The sequence below is a fragment of the Amblyomma maculatum genome, chromosome 9, assembly GCF_055883805.1.
Source record: "Amblyomma maculatum isolate TAMU_Amacu chromosome 9, ASM5588380v1, whole genome shotgun sequence".
NCBI lineage: Eukaryota > Metazoa > Arthropoda > Arachnida > Ixodida > Ixodidae > Amblyomma > Amblyomma maculatum.
In genome coordinates, this window is record NC_139352.1 from 60,570,241 (window position 1) to 60,584,183 (window position 13,943).

General features: G+C 49.9%; 1 protein-coding gene across 1 annotated transcript in view; it reads left to right on the top strand.

The window, feature by feature from the left end:
* The first annotated feature begins 272 nt into the window (after positions 1 to 272).
* Nca (neurocalcin homolog) overlaps positions 273 to 13,943 on the top strand; it is a 102,885-nt gene continuing 89,214 nt past the window's right edge. The window contains exon 1 of the mRNA XM_084578843.1: positions 273 to 396. The gene's annotated coding sequence lies outside the window, so the exon portion shown is untranslated. The remainder of the gene's footprint in view (positions 397 to 13,943) is intronic.

Below are 13,943 nucleotides of genomic sequence, written 5' to 3' on the forward strand. Positions count from 1 at the left end.
AAAAAAGTTCACATTCTTTTCTAAAAGCAGCTCTTTAGAGTTACATCTTTTATTATTTCAGGGCACATTACGTTCTCTTCACCGAGAACTCGCTGGCTGCAGTTTGCTTGCAGTCGTACTTGTAATCCTTGAAATGAGCAATGAAGGTAGGCGATAAAGAGTAACATTTTGCTTTAAATTATGAAAAAGAGTTTGATCCCATAATTTATCATGCTACGTTTTCCAGATGTTCTGCAGCTGCTGCAGCTGCGAACTACGCCATTTTTTTTTAACGCGTCACTAGCGCCATTACTGGCCGGTTCAGTGGGAATCGACAGAAAGAAAGCTCTCTCCGCAGGTCGCAGCCTGTTTAGTCCATCGGACGCTGGTGAGAGTCTTCATGTGGCGAGTTCGTATGTAAGTGCAAAACTGCTTTCGTACCTTTTCCTCTACTCGTTTTTCCGCGGGCGCTGGCGACGTCGAGCCGTGCTGCTTTCACGGACCACATTCGCGGTCTCTCTCAGCGGCGACACGCTATTGGCGGCGCGTGCGATCCCGGGCCGTTCGTTCATCCGTCCATCCGTGCGTTCCCTCATCACCGTTAGGTTAACGGTCGGCTTGAGCAGTCGCATCGGCTCCTTTCGGTACTGCTCACATCCGGCGCTTCGGTTTCGCCCTCTGTGTTCTTTTTTTTCTTCCTGGGAGTGTGCATCCCTCGCACGAAGAAGCACCTTGAGCGCACGTCTCTATCGCTCCCATCGTCTCTGGGCCTAATGTGCAGTGTGTGTACTATGCGCCGTGCGGAACGAACTGCCGCTTCAGTAGTACTTGCGTTGGGAAAGATGCGAGAATGGGAGGAAGAGGTGATGAAAAAAAAAAAATCATATTATCGTTCGCCGCATTTCAACAACAGCAGCAGCGGCGGCTTGGTGGCCGGTGGTGGTCGCAAGCATGCAGCTCGGCATGTGTTAAAAAAAAAAAAAAAAAAAAAAAAAAGCCCGCTTTAGTCCGACGCGCTACGTGCGGATCGAGCTGAAAACGATCCCTGTCGTGTGCGCGATGATCACCGCTAGCACGCCGCCGCCGCGTTTGACACACTGTCACGACACATGACCCCGCTGCTGCCGTCGCTGCTCCCGCGGCGTTGTTCGTGCGTGCGAGTGTCGCAGAGGCCGCTCGGGCCCGTGGTGCTGCACCCACTGTTTGTAACTGTCACTGGCGAGTTAAATCAATAAGCGGCGGTGGTGGGGGGGGGGGGGGGGGGGGTGACTGCTGCAGTGCTGAGAAACCCTTCCCGGTTTTCGTCGGCGCGATCGAGAGCGTTTGGCGACGGCGGAGCGCGAGAAAATCGTTTGTGCATCCTTCTCACGTCATCGCCCGAAAGCGGCTAGAACAAGGGTAAGCAGAAAGAACAAAGCTAGGACGCGTCGCTGAGCTCAGTGTCTGCGCTCTTGTCGTCTGCTTTGGCTGTCGCTTTTGCAGGCAGACGACGACGAGAATACGCCTTCCACTGTTTCCGATGTCATTTTTGCCGCGCGTCATTGCGTGCGCGATTTTTTTTTATTCATGTGTGTATATATGTGTTTCGAAGTCGTCGGGAACCCCATGGAATTATTAGAGATGTTTGTCCTCCCTTGCGGAGACAACTGTACGGTGCTGTGGTTTGTTGCCCGCCCCCTTCCGCACTTGTAATGATTTTGCCGGCTGAATTAAATCGCTGCTCCGTTGAGCGGGCCCATTATACTTTCAGTAGCTATTAGACACGCATCGTGTGTTGTACGTTTGTTCCTTGTCGCATGGACGAGCTTTCGTGTTTCGTCCTCATCGTCCTGGTTCTGCGTCGTCGGTGCTGACGATAAGGGAGGGCCCTAGCTTTTGCGGCCTTTACTCGTTCATCGCTATCGGCTATTTTCGGTTAGCCCCTGCCGCAACCGCCGGAGCTTGCGAAGCTCATCGCACAGTGGACACACACTGGCAGGATTCCTGTGGACCTGTTTGATGGAAAATGAAGAGAAAATCTGTTCCTCTGCGGTGCGGTATTTATTTCTCTCGGGGACGCTTTAAATAGGCGCTGACTGTCGGCGTCAGACGCGTCGGATGATCGGATTTAGGTCGAAATGCCGAGTTTCGTTTAGAAAACAAAAATAATTTAAAAGTGCAAGCATCGGATGAAAAAAAAAAAAAAAAAAGGGGGGGAATTTGGGGTGGCTTTTAGGAACTAAGGTGTATTAGTTTGCAGAGCGATGACAGAGAGTCTGATGGGATGCTTAAAATAGTTAATATCTGCTTTCTTTCTTTACTCCTTTTATTATTATTATTATTTTTTTAATTTTCGCTAGCGATCTGCTTGCAGTATATTACCACGCGCTACGAAAATGAGGTTTTGTTGAGGTACAGTTGCGACAAAAACGAAAAGCGCCACCTTGAAACAAATCGGTGAGCGTGAAATGGTGCTTTGTGTGATGACAAAAAGACTTTTGTTGAGCCGGCTTGAAGAAATGACCAGTCTCTGCTTCGTTGAAACCGGGTTGTGTTCAAATAATAATAACAAGCAGGAACGTGTTTTCTGCACAACACCACTTTGAATGACGTGTGTGTCGCGTCGTTTTGCCTTTGTCTGTTTCTGTCCGTAGTAGGCGCTCGATTTTCGTCGTTCCGTTCTAAGAATCGAAAAAAAAAAAAAAAAAAGAAAAAAAAAAAAAAAACCTGTCTGTGGTCGCTAGTTGTCTTCTCATATTTGTCAGGAGAATTATAGCTCGCACAGTGTAGAGTGGGTGACTTTTTGATTGAAGCATTTGGGAACAAATGGACGAAATCATGTTACGAGCATCCAGCAGTTGGATTTCTGGGCTTTATCCGAAAAAGAAAAACTGTTAAGCGCGCGCCGAATTCGCTGAATGCATTTTGGCCTTAACCGTGGAAGTCCCGTTTCCTTCGGATGTTTGCCATAGCTTGTTGTCTATTCAGTGCGAGTTACTACTACCGGTCTCAAGAGCATTGGGAAAGTCTGGAATCCAGGACACTGGGTTCGAGTGACGCGGTTGTGCATTTTGAGTCACTGCTTCGGATTGAACAACTAGATAACAGCGCCGCGTCGACGGACACGAAAGAAAAGGGGCAAGCACTGAGTAACAACTGAAGTTAAAAAAAAAAAAAAAAAGCACAATTCCGGTTGCCTCCACCCATGGCCATGAGCTCAACTCAACACAGGTAATAATACACTCACCAACAACCAGAACGCATGCGCCCCCTCAACCTCTTGGCGTGGGTGACAGTAGGAGCACAATTCTCTATTATAGTGCAAAGGGCAAGAAGCACTTAGGAGCCTAATTGCAAGGGCTCCTCTGCCTTTCCAAGTGCTTCAGATATCTTGTGAGACGAAGTGTAATCATGAGAGTGTAGATATCTGTTTCCAAGGGTGCGGGATTGAATTCCGGCCTCGGCGGCCGCTTTTCGATGGAGGCGAAAAGCAAGGCGCCCGTGTGCTGTGCGATGTTAGTGCACGTTAAAGAACCCCAGGGGGTCGAAATTTCCGGAGTCCTCCACTACGGCGTCTCTCATAGCCAGAGTCGCTTTGGGACGTTAAACCCCACAAACCAAACAGAGAATCTAGATATTGAATTTCACAGTCATGATACACTACTGAAGGTGTGCTTACGCACATGTATTCTATTGAGTCTTTGTAATTCCAGCAAGCATAACACGTCCTTGCAAAGGACCCTCGTCGTTTCGCCTTGCGTTGCATTACAGAGACTGTCCCTTAGGTCCCCGATTCCCCTGGTAATAAATTATGCATACCTATTTGCAAAGAAGCCAAAGTTATTTGTAGGCATAAAAAAAAGTAGACACGGGAACTTTATGGCGCCTATCACATCCTTGTGGATAATGACACGTGTGTAAACACACCTTCAGTTCTGCTTCGTGACTGAAATTCAATACCTACGCTCTCATGATTAGAAGTGGTTGGGTGGCGCTTGCGTTCTGGTTGTCGGTGCGTGTATTAATGCCTGCGTTTTTTCAATAAGCGTGTCTTCAGTTGTTAGTCAGTGCTTGTCCCATTTTTTCTGTGTCGACCCCGCCGGAGTGGCGCAGTGGTTACGGCGCTCGACTACTGTGCCCTAGAAAGCGGGATTGAATCCCAGCCTCGGCGGCTTCGTTTCGATGGAGGCGAAACGGAGTGGCGTCCGTGGGCTGTGCGATGTCAGTGCACGTTAAAGAGCCCCAGGTGGTCGAAATTTCCGGAGTCCTCCACTACGGCGTCTCTCATAGCCAGAGTCGCTTTGGGACGTTAAACCCCAAAACCAAACCAAACCATTTCTTCTGCCGTGTCCATCGTCGCGGCGCTGCTATTTAGTTATTCAATATGAACCAACTCGCTCAGTTTTCGGTTCTCCCGCACTGCTCCGGAATACCGCACACTTGGCGGATAGGGGATAAGAGCCTCCACCACATCGGCAAGCTTCGTGCACAAACGTGGGACCTTCTGCTAGTCCAGTGGTCACCTTATCAGAGCTGTTACTTGCCCAAGGAGTTTTCATATGACGTGTTATGGATGGGGTGTTGACAGCCGCAATTCCTTCGAAGCATCCTAACCTGGACTGCATTTGTCACCGGCATCCTAGCCACAGGTTCCAACCGCGTTTGTTTGAAGCGTGAAAGCATGCTCAAGGGTCACGAAGTGGTACCTTGTTCAGACTTCCCCCGAGGTTCAGCATAACTGATTGCAGACTCCCCTAGGGCTTCCACCTCCTGCAAGATATCGGCCGCGGCCATTTTCTAACAAGAATCTTTGTGCTCGCGATTCGTGTGCCGCTTTCGCATTTCTTTCTGCGTCCGTATGAGTGAGCTGGTCTCAGGTACAGATACCCCCATCTGTCACACCCATACAAAAAGCTCTTCAGGCATGGTGGCGACGTAACGATCTGCTTGCACATGGCAGGGTGTTGCGTCTCCGTTGCCTTGGCACGTGCTTCTTATAGATTAACTTATCTTTAACGTCTTGTGTCTCAATCACCTCGCTTCAATACTAACGCCGAACGAGTGAAAGGTGTGGCTAGGGCTGGGTGGGCAGACAGACAGTTTAGTTTTAGTTTAGGCATACAGTTGCATTGTTAACCGACTGGGGCGCAAAAAAAAAAAAAAAAAAAAAAAAAAAACCAAATAAAGTAACGCACTCCGTTTTACTTTACGATGTCGCTGGGTTTGCTAGTCGCCTGCCCCCTTTCCAAACTTCTGCGTTCCGAAACAGGCCCGATACTTTAGACCGTATCCGTCCTATTCTTCGCCATTCTGACAAGCTGCCTCGTCACCCACGTCTTCAGGATGTCCTCAACGGTTTCTCTGTTGTGTCGTGCTTGGACAGGCGGTTCTTTTGACCCCTCCTCGTGCAGGCTATGAACACGTCAGTCATAGCGCTGTTTTGTCCGGCTCTGCCCTCGTTGCGCGTCCCGAAAATCGTGTCGCGGTGACGCTGCACGATGGCGACATGTTCACACGCGTGCTGTTTTCGTGTGCCGTGCGGTGCACGCGCGGTGTGCGTGCGGAGCACTGCGTTTCCTCCGCTGAATATGCGTACGCACGTCTCATCGCACCGCTGCACATGTGACGTCCGCGCTTGTGGGCGTTCGGTGCCGACCGGGCGGTGGTGTGATTCTTGCGGCTCGCGCTCTGAGTGGGCTCGGCTGCAGAAACAGCGGGCACCATTTCCCTCCCATCTTTGTTACATGCTGCAATGTGATGATGCTACTCACCGTTAGATGATCGCAATTTCTCGCCGTTTCGACATTCCTTTCCTTTCATTACGACTTCCCTTTTTATTCTCATCCCACTCCTTCCTTTATCCCTTCCCTGCACGTGGGATGCCAGAGTCGCCGTAGTGGAGGTATCCGGATAAATTGCAATCGCTTGTGGAGGTTCAATGCCCGCGCCTCCACTGGTCATTGGACGCGCCTTGTTGCCGCTCGATCCTTTCCAAGGCGTCCTTGTACTGTGCAACATTTGTTCACGTTAAATGTCTTCGGTTGGCCTAATTTATTCCGGAGCCTTCCACTACGGCACCTCTTTCTGCCTTTCCTGGCCGGGGGCCTTTCCCTCAAGGCCGCGGTTCAGTGTCCGCCAAGAAGTGAAACGGAAACTGCGCCTCTTTCATTTCCTTAAAGCCAACTTTTTCGTTTTCCCCGTCGAGACGCGGTCAACCTGGCCGAGATGAGATACCGACCGCATGCTCAGTGGACCGAAGGCTGATATCAGCGCTTTAACTCGACCATGACGAGCCGATTTTCGGCATTTGCAGAGTGCGCGTGTTCTCCCTGTGGACTCGGTATGGAGAGGGAGTGACTCGATCTAGCCGGTTAGGCCAACAGACAGCGTAAGATCGGGGTTAACTAACTGACTCTGACTGCAGCCATCTTTCCGAAACGTGCTCCGAGAACGGGAGCCCGAACGGGGTAGAAAAAAATCGAAACGCCCGGGCGATGTGTATACCGTCGGCATATTGTCTCTGTTTCTTGTCCGGTATGTGTTAGAACGGGTAGCATATGTTGGCGTGTATATGGACTGTGTGGTCGGAAGCCCCCGTAATTAACTTCTTCTCTGAGATAAGACGAGGCGACGTTATTGTCGGCAGTTTTTGTTCGAGCAGTTATACCGTCATCGCGACGTCTCCGTTTCGTTTCCGCTATGTTCGCCGCCGCGAAAGGCAAATGGACGGGGCGAGAGCAGTGCCGGGGAAAACTTGAACGAGAGAACAAGACGCTGTTGCGAATTAACATTTAAAAGTAAGATTAAAAACGCTTGTACCCCCCCCCCCCCCCCCCCTCTCCTCCTCCTCCCTCCGCTTCCTCTTACATTTTCTTTTTCTGATCGTTCGCTCAAGCCCCCGCTGAGAGCAGCGCAACCGTAGCGCGCGAATCCGTTAGTAACGTTTTTTTTTTCTTGTAATTCGCAGGCTTTTTTTTGGAGATCGAAAAAAAAAAAAGAGAAGTGCGACTTTCTTTATCGCAAATAAATGTAATAGGGGGTTCTGAAGGTGCTCTCCAAATTTTCAAATCTCATTTATTGCCTAAAGTCGATATTAAGTAAATTATAAAAAAAATGCGACAAATTAACTGATTATTTTCGAAACAAAAAAAAATTACTTGTGGTTCGAAAGACGTCTGGCAGCTGTATGCAAGTTGTTTTTAAACCCTTGGCATAAGTTAGCTGTTATACACGACTGATCTACCTACCTTTCAGAACAGCTACGGGGAATCGCCATCAATGCAGGTAAACCTCGATATGCACGGTGTGTCAGACGATTGTTCAACGTCTGAAACCCTTGTGCGTGATCTAATGTAGGGGGGATGCCGAAATGGAGGGCTCCGGGTTCATTACGTCGAACCATCTGATGGTCATTGACATAACTGTACGTCATCGCACAGCACATGGGCTCCACCGAAACTCCGTTTGCGCGTCATCTAATGTATGAGGGATGCCGAAGTGGAGGGCTCCGGGTTCATCGTGTCGAACCACCTGAGGGTCATTGACATATCTATACGTCATCGCACAGCACATGGGCCCCACCGAAACGCCGCTCGCGCGTGATCTGTTTGAGGGATGCCGAAGTAGAGGGCTCCGGGTTCATCGTGTCGAACCACCTGAGGGTCATTGACATACCTATACGTCATCGCACAGCACATGGGCCCCACCGAAACGCCGCTCGCACGTGATCTAATGTATGAAGGATGCCGAAGTGGCGGGCTCCGGATTCATTATGTCGAACCACCTGAGAATCATTGACATGCTTATGGGCTGACGTCATCGCACAGTAAGTACATGGGCTCCACCGAAACGCCGCCGCGGCGGCAGAAACCTGACGTGTTCTAGCCGTTCTTCAAACTAACCGCGGTGGATAAGCGGACAAGCTCTCATTACGCACCGTGTCGACGAGTCGCGCAGTACGCGGATGATCCCGAGTCGCCACTGCATCGTATCGCGCTTGCGTGGGCTGCTAACAAGTGCTAAATCTCTCTTGCTGCTGCCGGAGATGTGGTCCCGTGGACGTCGCGGCGACGTCACTTACCCCCAGCCCAGAAGTTACGATCAGTGGCATCGCATGGTGTGATTACAGTATGGTCGCAACCGCGGTATATTTTGGGCAGCGGGGGATCCTTTTTTGCTTATATCTGCTCAGTTGCCTTCGCTTTACGACCAGCGCAATGAAACGCGCGGCTTTATTATATGCCTGTACGACAGTGTATTTCGACCATGATTTCGTAACAGGCGTGTACGTGCGTGCGCGCAGTGTCGTTCACATGTTTTCTGGGAGACTGTCTACATCGATGGCCTCGCGTTAGCCCGAGAGCGCTTTTAACAACGTCGTATTGGTAGTGGAGATTACGACGGTAACGACCGAGCAACGCGGCCCTGAACTTAATACTTGTTCCTCCCGACTCGTTGCCACTGGAGCGGAACAGGCTGCGGGGCTTACAGAGAGAGAGAGAGAGAGAAATAATCCTTTGGGCATTGCCCCTCGTTCCCTAGATTTTCTTTGGGCAGCCATTTGAGCGAACATTTTTCTTCGCAAATAGGCGCCCTCGCGTTACGGAGCTTTAACGCAGTGGAGACCTATACCCTATGCGCAGTGCTGCGAGTGCGCCTTGCGTAATCTGCACATTATTCCGGTTGGGAACACTCTCTCGACATATTCTAATTCCTCGACATGCCAGTCGAGTTGTTCTCCATTCGGCCTGGCCGCCATACAAGCGTTCGACCGCGTGGAATTTATTCGCCAATCCTCGAGTGGCTCGAGTCGTTCGTCGGAGTGTAACTGATTGTCGACGCCATAGTGTCGCTACTGTCGCCACTGGAATGCGCGTCGAAAAGTCTAAACCGAAGCGCCAAGGGAATTTGCTATACATATCAGAAACTAAGGGAAATGCAAAAGCTTTGCTCGCAACCGTGGCTTTTAATTGGCACAGTGCATATAGGCATATCGGCACAGTGCATGTCGGCGAAGCACTATTCACCTGTACAGGCCTGGTGCGGACACGTATATGTTTCCCCAACCAAAGTATACCACTGCGCTAACCAAGATTATGTCGGAGCTGGTGTTGGCGCCGAAAAGCTATCGTCGACGGTTGTGATCGAAAGCTCCCGATTGGTCGACGAGGTCATGACGTCACAGCACATGATGTCACGCGCGGAATTAAAGCGATTAACATATGACATGTGATGCAAACGAAAGATCGTCAAATGTTTCAGACTATTCTCAAACGCCCTGACTTTATAAATAAGGAGTTTCCGGTTGGGTTCGAACCCATGATCCTTGGGTTTCAGCCCGACACGCTACCGACCAGGCCGTGTATAAGGCGCGCTTTTGCGGCGTGGGAACAAGCACTGTATATGCATGTGTGTCGTGTGGTCTTTTACTAAAGTCCCTGGTATCTTGTGAGGCGCGACTGTACGGTATAACTAGCATGCGTTTGAGTAGTCAGGATCACAAACTGCTGTCGCGTCATACCCTTAAGGCGAAGACTATGCGTGTTCCCTTAATATTTTCTGCTGCCTCTTTCGGTGATCAAAATCAGTAGGCGTTCGAAATCGCCCGAAAGTGTACTTCGGTTCCTGCCCGCGTCATACGGGAATCTAAAGAAGGGCACGTTTTTTCACACACTGGCCAATGGGAGCTGCTACACTCGCAGAACGTTTCTCCGAGTCACTCGTTTTAAATCAACCGCCTGGAAATTTTCCAATTTCCACCGTTAGGTGCCGGATCAAGCGTGCATATCCTAAAGCCCCTATATCCGTACACCTCCACCATGCATCGCGGTACGTGTAGGAACGGCAGTGCACTTTCCAGGAATGGGGCAGTTGTAACTAGCGAGGGGAAGTAGTCTCCGCTTGTGCGACGGCGTTCTTGGGGAAAAGTACGAGCGAAGCTATAGGAAGCAAATCGTTGTTGATGCTGCCGTCCCTAATCTTGACCTTGTCTGTGTGTTTGCACTGCGTGTGCGGCAAACTATGGTCTAACCAGATCAGTGACGTCGCGGAAAGCCCGAGACATAGCTTGCCTCCGTTTCACCTGCTCCTCTTCTCCTGATTTTATCGCCTAGAACGGATGAGCAAGCAAGCGAGCCGGGCAATTTCTGCGGCCTTGCCTTCCGGTCGCCCGGGTATTTGAATGCGGGCGTTTCGGGAGCTGCTAGCGCGATTCAGTGAATATTCGTCGCTCGATGTTTTTGCTAACGTTAACCTGTACGTTGCTTTCGCCGTAACGGTGGGCATCCTCCTCGCGCTTCCTTTTTTTCTTTTTTTTGCCTTCGTTCGCGCGTAGCCGCCGCGCCCTTACGTTGAACGAGCGAACAGACTAAGAAGGAAGCTCCTCTGTATCTGCATCACCTTCCACGTTTACAAAAAAAAAAAAAAAAAAAAAAAAAAAAAAAAAAAAAACGCTTTCGCTTGTTATTCGAGCGCACATTCCTGTCAAGTGTGCACGCCCTGTTCGGGAATTCATGTTCTCGAGCGTGAGAGTTATTTGCTTTACTGATGGTCGATCGCAGCTGAGAAGTTTCGCAAACTGAGATTCGTATTTCTACATTCACGATTGGCGTAACATATATTTTAGCTATAGACACAGACGTGCAGGTTGTGCGATCTTATATTTATTTAGTTTTTATTATGTCTGTATTATTGTTGAAATACGCGTAAATCATCGTTTCTCCTTTAAACATCTGCGATCGTTTCCTCTAGCATTATAACCACTAAGACCCCGGGGCCAATCCTCCCTCGTGAATATGCGCCGTGTCACAGGAGGCCAACAACGGCGGGGCGAACGCTCGTGCGCTCGCTGTCTCACATCTGCGTCTTCTGATCCGCTAGCGACCATGAATTCAGCTATTCCAGCCAAACGCTTTAACGAAGGTTCGTGTCTGGAATCAGCCTGTGTGTCGAACGAGGCACCGTGCATCGCCAGCCCCCATGCAGTTGCAGCCCATCCAAGGCGCGCTCTGTCTCTGCCACTCGATCAGGCTGGCTGCCGGGATAAACAGCACTGACCGCGTGCGCGAGCAGTCGAAGGGGAAAGGGGGCGGTGAGAGTGGGCAGATCGAAGCGTGCAGTGCGTTAGCCAAATGAGTTTAGCCGCCGGGGGAAATATCCGCCTCCAAGGCGGCGGCAACAACGGTCGAGTAAGTTGTACCACCATTGTTCTTACTCTTCAGTAGCGGGGGCGAACTCGTTCATTAGGCTAACGGACTGGCACTATTTCCCATCGTCCGAGAAAGCCTCGCGTCTCCCCTCGCCGCTGGCGGTCGTCGTTTGTGAAAATCGCTTGGCCATTCGGTTCATTGTATCTGGTATAGACCTAGATTTAACGGCGATTCCTTTTGTGAGCGCTCTCTCTCTCTCTCTCTCTCTCTCTCTCTCTATATATATATATATATATATATATATATATATATATATATATATATATATATATATATATATATATCCTTGGGTCAGTGTGGATCTTATGCGAAAACGGGCCTCGTATGCACAGGAAGACGTGTAGGGGGCAGAACTATGGTATTCTTGCGAGAACTTGGAAGTAGAACCACGGCCGGTCTCGAGGGAGAGCGCGCTTCGTGGAACTTAGCAGGCGAGCTGATTCAAATAATGCATGGTGTGGAAACGCCGCAGACTCTCTGCACAAGAGAAGAGTGGAGACGTGAACTGTACTTGCGCTGGGCCGACGTGTAATATTAACGGTTCTGCTCAGATTCTACTCCATTCTTACCCTCCCGTTCTTCATAGTTCACTCGAGCCGCTCTTTGTGGCCGAGACTTCGCCCCCACTGACGAAGTGTGGGAATATTCTGACACCGTATACCGACCGCGCTAGCGCTGGGACCCTCTCATGTCCGGTGCGTTTGCGCCTAGGTTTTAATGTGATAACATTTCTTGGCTCATCAGTGGTGTGTGTGCCAAGAATAGGACAAAACATCTTTATTTTAGTCTGTCAGCAGGGGGGACACTCAGTCCAGGGTTCCGTTGGCCGAGGCTGCAGTAACTGCGCGTATGGCCGGTCATTGCTAGGGGTCCTGCAGGGCGGCTTCCCAATCTTCTATGCAGGGGTGAGGGAGTTGATGCTCGTTCCCGCAATGAGGGCAGTCAGGGAATAAAAGGAAGAGTACCAGAGGTTGCGGAGAGATGGTGAAAGAAAGGTATACAGTTTGTAAGCGACTATTAAGTTGCTGCCCCTTGGGTAGACAAGGGGAGATAAGGGGGTGGTAGTGTACGGCGAGACAGCTTGTAGTGTTCAAGCAGTTCTGTGTGCGTAAGGCTTCTAATCTTCCTCATCCTTCTCTCGCGAAGCTTTTGTCGCTTTTCCCGAAACGTGGGAAACCCCTGCGTATAACAGACAACGTGGCTATGCGTGCTCGCTATCTGCTATCTTTTACTTCTCCCTTGAGAGGGTCTTCTCGTGTGTGCTTGCAGTTCCTGGCAAGCCGCAGAGCTAAACCACAGCTAACGTTTTTTTTCTTTTTTTTTCTTCTGGTTAGCGTTATTATACGTTCGTCCGTCGACTTCCCGGGCATATACAGCTATTGAAACATGCTGATCTGCGAACCGCGACTGTCGTCTGCTGTACGACTGTCCCATGCGCGGGTTCTGCCGCGTGTAAGATTTTGACAGCTGCCTTTGTCACACACTACACACATCTAAACTGCGTCTATTCTTTTCTTTGCATTTCTGATTGTATGGTATAGTAGTGAAGCTTTCTTTCTGAGGGACCGCGGAATCGTACTGTGTGCTCGTGCAAGCCTTTCGCGGTATTGTTTGATTAGGTCCATTCTCTTGACGGGTCACCTTCCAGTTGAGTTGAGAGTCGGGCTGGTTGGTTCATAATCGCGGAAGTGACTTGACGTTGTCATCAGTCTCGGGGCAGGAGATGGTCGCCAATCAACGCTGCCTGGCTCGTGTGTTCGTGCTCCGCTGCACGGATGCTACACCAACCTCGTCGCGAAGCTGTCGTGCGGAGGTGCCAGACACGGAAGTACCACAAATAATTTCTGGCATCCTTCAACCATTTCCTTTTACAGCGGTGGAACGCATCCGTTGATCCTAAGGTTAAAATGTTCTCTCTCTTTCTCTCTCTCTCTCTCTCTCTCTCTCTTTTTACGCAAGTTTGTCATAAGGCATATTATAGAAACTCATGTAAATTATTTTCGGTAAGGAACTGGAGCAGGCTTCCCACTCTTGTCGTTGTCAATGAGCCATTTAGAGAAGCCCTCTTCCCTTGTTGTGGTTAGTCCCACTTCGCTCAGAATCTGTGTCCTTGATGCCCTTGTCCCTGCACAAGTCCACAGCAGGTGGCGAACATCCACTTCAGCAAAATGTTCTCATTAGAAGAGCAGTTAATTTGATCGTGGTGGGTCCCCCCCCCCACTGGTCTGATCCTTGGCCTTATCCTTGAAACTGCGCGCTGGTCACGTGCTGTCTGCGCAGTGAAGCATCCTCAAAACGCGACGGGGCCGTTTGTAAGCAGGCACCACTTCTACTACGTTGTGCTGCAAAGAGGATAGACGGGGGCTGAGCCAGCCAAAGTGAAGCAAAATTATTTCGCGCAATTTTCTGGCAGTGTAATAATGTTAGGGAGGGAAGGAATCCCGATGTCACTTACTCCTGCTTACGCAATTCAGTGCAACACACTCTTTTTGTCTATTTCACTGAGCGCACTCAATTTCCATGGCTGCGTTTTTTTGTTGTTGTTGTTGTTGCTTATTTAGCCTGCGTTTGTTTTCCTCCATGTATATATATTTTCATTTCTAGCCAGAAATTTCTCTGACCTTGAAAAAGAAAAATACAAGGGTTCAACGCTGCTGAACCAAATATTGAGCGAAAGCATTAGCTGCGGGTGACCGAGCGTTCTTCTCTTTTTCTTCTTCAGCCCACATATAAAGCCCCGCTTTAACCAACCCGTATGAACGTGCCTTAGTGGCCTAT